An 8,790-nucleotide genomic window follows, 5' to 3' on the forward strand; every position below is an offset into this window, starting at 1 on the left:
AGTGCCTGGCTCACTGCTGGCCTCTGAGCACAGCACGTGTTCTCAAACTTTCACTATCAGAGCTCTCCTTTTTATTATTTTTCCTATGCTTTGGAAGATTTTGATCCCAAATTGCATGTATTAAGTCATTATTAATTTATCTCACATTTCTTATTAATCAAAGACATAGATAGCTGCCCCTCAGAGCTTCTGATCTGTGTGACCAGCTGGGAGCTGCACGTGGTTGACATAATTCCAGCCAGAGGCAAAGGAACTCCGCAATGTGTGTGGTCTGGGTGGCCTGAGAAGGTCTAAATGTAGATGCATCGTCCTCCTTTTCTTTTCATCGGCCATGAGCCTTGCCTGGGTGGGGGCTGCTTTCACGGTCACTCACTGATGGGCCAGAGGCTGAGTTTTCAGTGCCAGGCTCTAGCAAGGGTCCCCGTGCGGGTCCCAGACTCCTCCTCCCACAGAACTCACTCCAAATAGATGGCATGCACCAGCACCACGCAGAAGAGCGTGGGGTTCACCTAGTGGGACGTGGCAGAGCTGTCTTCATGCGGGTCCCACAGGCTCTGGCTGGAGATTGCCATGTTGTCCTACCCCTCGCTCCTGATGCTGACAGAGCACACTAGCTTGTAGCCGGGCCGGGTGACAGCCGTGACGAGGTCCCAGGTCGCGGTGCTCAGCACCACTGCCAGGTGAGAGGGCAGGCCACATTGGCAAGCTTGGAGGGCAGGTGAGCCTCCATCAGCTCTTCCTCCCACACGCAGGGGAACTTCAACTCTGGCCTGGCCGACCGCAAGGGAACCCAGAAGGAGGAGAGGAGGGAGGTGATGGTGGGAGAACATGGAATTTGGGCTTGAAGCCCGTTATGTTGAACATAGACCCCTGAGTTGGAGCCTACAGTTTGGAATAGTGGGATGGAAAATGGAACACAGAACCTGGAACACAAGAAAATAACTTTGTCTTCTGCTGTGCAGAGATTAACCTGGCTTCCAAGTGGCTCAGCCTATATGTGCCCTGGGGCCCATGGCCCTGACTCCCCTCGCTCTCCCTGCGCCCCTAGGCCACTGGCCCCCACCTGCTCCTGGATGATGCTGACGGGGCCGTGGTGAGTCAGCTGGGGCTGAGACAGTGTTCTCGAGGATGTGTGCTTCTGCAAGTGAAGATGAGCGTGGAGGTAGACAGCACTGTGAACATCTCCTGAGTGCCGGGTCTTAGTCGTCCGTTCGAGGCTGGGTTTGCCCCAAAGCAGACTCTGAGCGAGGATCTCAGTGCAAGACGCGTATTTGGGAGGCGAATCAGGGAAGCGTGGTCAGTGAGTCGGGGAGGAAAGCCAACAAGGGGCGTGCTGCTGGGCAGGTTCCCCGGGAGCAGCTGGAGCTCTCCGGCCATCAGACCCCCGAGGCGTGAGGTGGCCAGGCATTTGTCCACCAGCACCGGTCACCCCTCAGGGGCTGAGCTTGCTCCCCAGCCCTAAATCCCTGCACTCCGTGTTCTCCGGGGGGTGGGCTCAGCACCTGCAGCAGAGAAGCCCTGAGGCGGGAGACGCAGGAGCCGGGTGCTAGAGGGCCTTCCTGCAGGTTCTCTGGTGGGCAGGGTGAGGGAGGCCCCAGCAGAGTCCGCTACGCTACCTCGCTTAATTCTCACCGTCTTTAGAGAGCAGTAGCTTCCCCATTTTGTAGGCAGAGAAACGGATGCCTGAGAGAGAGCAGCCAGGGGAGAAAGCGGTGTCCTTGCTTGAGCACGGAGCTCCTGGGTCACCTCCCCCCACCGCCCCGTCGAGTGCCCTGGCCAGCCAGCAAGTGCTGAGGCAGCATCTGTGGGGTGAGCAGATGAGCTGGTTGGAGCCAAGTGCCTGTGGGTTCCTGCTCTTCTGTAAACGCAGACGGGACTTCCTTTCCTTCCAGGGCTGCTGGGGGCCATGAAGGGGATTGTGTAGGGAAAGGGCCCAGCGCTGCGCCTGGCCCCAGGGGGTCTCAGTGAGCCGGAATTCCCTTTCTGTCCCCTCCAGGGGCAGCAGGAGTCTCTGTCAAGAAGTGACAACCCTCAGAGAGCTGCCCCCGAACCTCCAGAATGTCTCCACTGGCTCCAGCTGGCCAGCCCTGAAGCCTGTCCAAGTCTCCCCGTGTTAACAGAACAGAGCGACAGCCTGCCTCCCCTCACGGCTGCAGAGGAGCGCCCAGCCATCGCAGCCTCTGGCTCCCTGGAATGCCGCCCCCTGCCTCCCTCCCCTCGCCCTCCACCCACTGCCGTCCTGCACCCAGCACGTGCTCTCCATAAGTCCCTGGTGTACAGAGGTCATTTTTCAGCAGCGTTGGATGCCGTTGTCAATTCCCTCCTTTCGGAGCCTCAGTTTCCTCAATGGCATAATTCCTACCTCACTAGATTACCCTGAGGACTAAGTAACTCCTTCATTCATGTTTTCGGCAAACATTTCTGAACACCTGCTTGTGTGCAGGCTTTCTGCTGGGCTCTTGAGGACCCTGACTTTGGAGATGGCCACAGTCTCCCGGGGGCCACAGATGCTGGTATAAACAATGTGAAGAGCCTGGCACTCTGCCTGTGACATAGTAGACACTCAGTGTGTGTGGGGCTCTGTCGTGTCTTTCTGCCCCCTCTGGGCCTCAGTTTCCATAGCCAGAAATGGATAGGAAGAGGGGGTTGGACTTGCTCTCTGAAGTCCCCTCCAGCCCTGGTGGCCCAAGGCCCTGGGCCCCACTTCTCAGGCTGCCTCGTGTGTCCCCTACCCCCAGCCCTTCCCTCTCACCTTGAGCTCCCAGGTGAGCCTGTGAGCAGGGAGGAGGCTGCCGAGGCCAAGCATGGCAGCTTCTACTTCTGGACTCTCTGAAGCTTGGCTGCTCCCTTCTTAACGGGGGACCTGATGAGGGAGCACTGCTCCCCTGCCCAGGATGGGCTGTGGCCTGAGAGGAACATAGGTGGGCAGGTTGGAGGCAGGAGGGACCTGGCTTCTCAAGGAGGAAGGCTGCAGGGTGCTTGGCCCACTCAGCCACTCCAGGCATCCCCAACCCTCGGCCCCAGTCGCGCCCAGTGCCGACCTCCTCTTCCTCCCTACACATGGTCTCGGCAAGGGTAGAACCAGTGTCGGGGTGGGAAGGCAGGCCTCTGAGCTGGTCAGGCGTAGGTTCAAGTGTCTGCTCTGTGCACGAGCAGCTGTGTGATCTCGGGCAAATCACCTCACTTCTCTGAACACCACTTTCCTCCTCCCTAAGCTGGGGACACTTCTATTCCATCTCTCAACAGATATCCCCAAGTGCTTAATCTATGCTGTGGACTGAAAGACAGCGGCAACAGCGTGCAGACCCCTGCTGTCCCAGTAGTGGCGTGCTGGGGGAGACAGATGGCTGACAGCCAGGGCCTCACAGGGCAGTCCTGATCCAGGGCTGTTTGGAAATGTTGGGGACACTAACACCTCCTCACAGAGCTGCGAGGCTCGAGTGGGATAAGGTGCACAAGGTAGCACGCGTTGGCCTGGCAGATGGTGGGTGCTCAATCAGTGCTTGTTGGATAAATGAACCAATAAAAGCACTTCTCTCTGAGCCCTGATTACCAGTGAAATGGAGCTGAGGGTCCTTTCCTTGGAAAGTTGTTATAAAGGTTTCTAACTTTGTTTAAATTAATGAATTTAAATTAATAAATAGAGCTTACTACATGCCATGTACTCTTCTCCTAAACCCTTTGCAAGTTTTAACTCATTATTCTCATTTTACAGATGAGGAGACTGAGGCACAGAGGGTAAGGTTAAGGAACCTGCCCAAGGTCCCATAGCTCGGATGTGGCTGGATATGAATGTGCCTGGCAAACAGTAGGAGCTCAATAGTTGCTTTATTGTGGGGCAGGGAGGTTTTAGGCTTGGTATCCAGTGCAAGCTGGGTGGTCAGGAAGGCTCCCATGCTGAGCTGTTCTCGGTACCTGAGCTCTGGGTGTGAATGAGTAGCTGAGGGGAGTTGGTGAGGAGTGGAGGGTGGTGGGAAGGATGAGAAGGGATGAGGACAAGGGGGCCAGGGGTGTAAGTGGCAGCAGTAAAACACTTCAGACAACACCCTGGAGTCATAATCCCGGAGCAGCCACTCCGGCAGCCTCTCCTGAGTCAGGGAAGGGTGCCAGGGCAGGATCCCATAGTAACACTGAACTTCCTCTAGCGCGCCTTGGCTTGTTAAAGGGCCCAGCCAGCTCTGGCTGCAGAACGGGCCATCAAAGGGGAGGGGAGGGGAGATGCTGGGCCAGCGGGAGGTTTCTTCTGTGAGCCTCCCTAGCCCTCTGCCTCCAGGCCCCTTGAACCGTCTTCCAGGGCCCCCTGCCGTCGGACTTCCTCGTGAGCGCCCCCCGCCCCCCCCCCCCATCGCCACCCCCACCCTCGGCGGCTCAGAGCACCAGCCTGCAGCTCTACAGTCCTGGGTCGGCCGCTCACAGGATGTGTGATCCTGGGCGATCTTCATCTGTGCGACAGGCCAGGTGATGGTGGTGCCTGCTCAGAGGCCGTGTGAGGGTTAAGTGAAGGGACCCGCATGGAGCGCTTAGCCAAACACTGGCCCGGTACACCGTCACTCCATTTGTCACTCGAGGTGTTTCTGTAGCCCTCGTCCGCCTGTGAACACGCAGACCCCGTGGTGCACAGCTCCTTACAGGTTACAAAGCTCCTCCGCCTCTGGGGTCTCGCACTTAGTCCTCACAGCGGCCCAGCCAGGTAGAGTGGGCTTAGTGACCCGCATTCACACATGTGGAAACTGAGGCTTGCGGGGAGTGAGTGACTTGCCTGAAGCTACACACCTGTCAGGTGTGGCATGTGGGTGCAAACCCTGGGAGATTCGAACCCAAATCCACCACTCTTTCCACTAACCTGTGGACAGTAGCAGTGACCCAGCATTGCAGGGAGGCGGCAGCTCCCATGAGGGGTTCCGTTCTCTGCCTGACCCCCAGATCTCGCCCTGTCCCGGGGCTGCGGGCGCCCACACTGCCCTGTCCCAGCTCCAGGGCTAGCCCTTTGCCACGCAGGGCTTTAGTTTCCCTGTCTGTGACATGGGGACAGTCTCCCGGCCCTACAGGGTTGGGAGCTTCAGTGAGATACAGTGTGGAAGGGCCCGGAGCCGCCTGGGCCCCACACATGGTGACGACCCGGCCCCCTCCTGGCTTTCTCCCCTTTGGCCCAGGAGCTGGAGACTGTGAAGGTCACGCCCTTGTCCAGGGGTCTTGGGAAACCTCGTCCTTGGCCCATCTGGTCATCTGGGATGTCGTTCCTGGTGTGTGGCCTTCGCACTCCAGCCTTTGGGAACAGGGACAGGGCAGAGTCACTGTGAGAGAAAAACAGACAGAGAGATGGGAGAGAGGAGGCGGGCATGTGGCTTCCTCCTCTGGGCTAAGTCGCTGCCCTGTGGCTGGTGTGGCTCCCAGGGGTGTGGGAAGCCAGCAAGACCCTGTGGGCCCCCTCTGGCTGTCCGCAGGGACTCCACGCAGCCCACCACCAGCCTTGGCTCCCTGGGGTCTGCCTCCTCCTGCCTGCTGTGCCTTCTCTTGCCTGCCCTGCCTTCAGCTTTGCACTCCCTGCTGGACCCTTCACCTCTCTCTCTCCTGGTTGTTCTGTCTTTTCTCCTCCCACTCCTTGTCATAGAGGGGCCCCTCGCTCCCCGCCTCCCACACCCACTCACACTGGTGGGCTTTCTGTCAGGCCCTGGCAGAGGAAGTCTAGGATATGACGTACCCATCTCACTCCAGGCAGGGCCGGCCCCTGCTGACGTCGGGAGCAGAAAGTGGGGGGCTCCCTGACTGTTCCTACCTCCTGGCCTCTACCACCACGCCCACACTCATGGGAAGCTCCCCTAAGTCCCCAGGGCTCTGGTTAATGAAGAAGTGTGGCTCCCTGGGGCCCAGCCAGGAATCCCGGGGCTGGGGAGCAGGGGATGGTATGTGGCCTCCCTGCTCCCTGCCTCACCCCATTTGTCAGCCCAGACTTCTATGGAAAACGGGGGCTGTGGGCAGCACCCTTGGGATCTCATGGGCACCATCCCTCTACCCCGGTACAATGACAGAATGCTGATAAGAAAACAAAACTGGCTTCGAGAAGAGCCCCAGATATGGAAGTGCACCCCAGAGCTCTGTGGGCACATGCACTCGGAGCTGTGAGCACTCGGGCACGGGTGAGCACACCCAGAGGCACTAACTTCACACTGAGACACAGACCTGCATACCAGCCGATAGCCGATCAGCCATGGGAGTTGACACGCTTAGGAAGATAAATGTGCACGTGGGGAGAGACACTTGTCCCCCGAGACTGTCAGGCACACATGCAGCTATGAAATTTGCGCTCAGACACGGAAACACACCTAGCAAGGGACATTCCCTCGGAAATCTTTGTATAGATCCAGAGAGAGAGCTGGTAAATGCGGGTCTAGGTGGATATCCATGGACAGAGACGTGTGTATACACAGAGACAGAGTGTGTGTGATCCTTGTGTACACTCAGAGACGGGCATGTGTACAAAGGAACAGTTATGAATGCACGGCGATGGGTGCAGTCTCACGGGCATGTTCACCCAGAGCCCAGACTGTCCGTCACTCAGAGATGGACAGTCACCCACAGAGAGACCAGTGCACCTGGGGCCCAATGCATGGACACTAAGATGAGTTCGTACTCCCGAGGAAGCAGTGTGACCGGATGATAACACAGGTGCACCCAGAGACAGACAAGTGTGCACGGTGACAGAAACAGGCGCGCACGCCAGCAGCTCCTCACCCCAGACATACTGCAATGCCCCGTCAGGGACCACCCTTGTCCGCTGGCTCTGGAGTGCTGCAGAGCCAGCCATGGAGAGGAGGGTCATCTCTATGCTCAGACATCCCTGGAAGTTTGAGGTGAGTCCTCAGGGCGCGGCCCGTGGGAGTCAGCACAGCAGGGCGCTGGCAGGCGCCTGGGGGTGACTGTCCTATGAGCGGCTCAGGCAGTCCCTAATGACCCATGTGGGCCATGGCCTTTGTTCTGTCTCTACCACCTCCCCTGGAGAGAGGAGCCATGGCCAGGCTGCTGATTGGAGGGCGGGGCAGCCAGGCAGGGGAGGCTCCACCCGGAGGTGACTTCAAGGAGAGACAGATTGAAAAGAGAAGGGTGAGAAAGGCTTGAGGTGTGCGTAGCGTTGGCAGTTCACACAGATGGAACGGAAGGCAGGGTGAGGAAAGACTCATTCGGGGCTCACTGTGTGCGGGCCCTCTCCTTTGCTATCCGCGTGTCTTAACCCATTTAACCCTGACAAGGCCCAACAGCTAGGTGCCGTTCACATTTCACAGGTGAGGAAACAGAGGCCCGGAGAGGCAAAGTGACTTGTTCAAGGTCACACAGCCACTGACTGCCAGAGTTGTGATTTGAACCCACATGGTCCTGTTCTAGGAGCTCCATGCCTAACCACCACACCAGACCACCCTGCCACTCCATGGGCAGCGTTACAAGCACACGCTTTGGACACAGGTGAAGATGGGCTCAAACCGACAAGGATGCTTCCTAGCTGTGTGTCCTTGAGCAGTTCAGTCCATAGATGGCTGCTGAGCACTCAGGGTGTGCTGGGGAGGGCGTGCTGGGGGGCATGCTTGGGGGGGGGGTGTGCTGGGGAGGGCGTGCTGGGGAGGGTGTGCTGACAGGGTGCGTGCTGGGGGGCGTGTGCTGGAGGGGGCGTGCTGGGGAGGGTGCTCTGGGGAGGGCATGAAGCAGGGATGGAGCCAAGTGAGAGGATGTGCTCTGGGCTGGAAGCTGGAGAAGACAGAGGGTATTCAGAGAAAAGCCAGCCAGCCACAGCACAGGTGGTCCTCTCTGTGCCAGAGGTCCTCTCCCAGCTTGGGGTAGGGTCAGGACAACACCTTGGAGGAGGGGACAACATTTTGAAGTATGAGTAAGAATCTGTCAGGGGAAGATGAGGCAGAAAGGACAATCCAGGCTCAGGGCACAGCACGTGAGAAGTTTGAGCGATGCCGGGTGGCTGGGTTGTGGAGCTCGAGTCGGGGAGAAAGTCGGAGATGTGTTGAGAGCGGGGCTCTTGAAGACGCGTGGGTGCCACGCAGAGGACTGTGGATTTTATCCTGAGCAGAGGGGTGGCATGGTCAGATTAGCGTCTTAGAAAGACCAGAGCAGATTGCGGTTTGAGGCTGGCAAGAGCAGACACGCAGGCCGGTGAGAGACTGCTGTGGTAACGCAGGGGACAGCCGGTGACCGCAGGGAGTGAGGGCTTCAGAAGTTGTCTCAGAGCCTAACACGGTGACCAAGCTCAGGTGCTCATTTTGCTGTGGGAGCAGCAGCCTGGTCTTGGGGGTGAATGGTGCTAGCCAGTCACGGTGACCTCTCCTCTTCGTCAATGACGTTCTAGGCCTGGGCATGTGTCTTAGTTTGGGCTCTCCCAGAAGCAGACTGTGAGACAAGGATGTGAACGCACATGGTTTACTCAGGAGAAAGAGAGAGCACTGATAGGATTTGGTGCCCAGCATGTTGTTGGTGACCAGGACATGAATAGTTTGACTGTAGTGGGGAGAGCAGCCCAGCAGGCCTTGGAGGAGGGAGGGGAGAAAATGAAGATGGGAGGTGTGGACACTGCTCAGGGAGCTTGGCTGTGAAAGCCAGCAGATGGACAGGGTGGGAGCTCAGGGGAAACACAGTCTCATGGAAGGGGTTCGTTTCCCCAGCCCCCTCTGTGGGAGACCTGCATGTCTTACACGTGGACGGAAGAAGGCCAGGCCAGCCAGAGAGGCGGAGGACACAGAAGGGTAGGTCCCTGAGCCAGTGGGAGGGGTGGGCTCCCGGCACAGGTGGAGG

At 58.2% G+C, this 8,790-nt stretch overlaps 2 long non-coding RNA genes across 2 annotated transcripts; both read left to right on the plus strand.

Moving 5' to 3' along the window:
• Window positions 1-208: 208 nt before the first annotated feature.
• Window positions 209-3,655, plus strand: LOC138923135 (uncharacterized). Its single transcript, XR_011436336.1, has 2 exons — window positions 209-1,809; window positions 1,997-3,655. It is a non-coding gene; the product is annotated as an uncharacterized lncRNA (long non-coding RNA).
• A 3,379-nt stretch (window positions 3,656-7,034) lies between these two features.
• LOC138920238 (uncharacterized) lies at window positions 7,035-8,741 on the plus strand. The gene is made up of 3 exons (XR_011431078.1): window positions 7,035-7,162; window positions 7,281-7,458; window positions 8,661-8,741. It is a non-coding gene; the product is annotated as an uncharacterized lncRNA (long non-coding RNA).
• Window positions 8,742-8,790: the final 49 nt, after the last annotated feature.

The sequence above is a fragment of the Equus caballus genome, chromosome 2 (genome assembly GCF_041296265.1).
Source record: "Equus caballus isolate H_3958 breed thoroughbred chromosome 2, TB-T2T, whole genome shotgun sequence".
Taxonomy (NCBI): domain Eukaryota; kingdom Metazoa; phylum Chordata; class Mammalia; order Perissodactyla; family Equidae; genus Equus; species Equus caballus.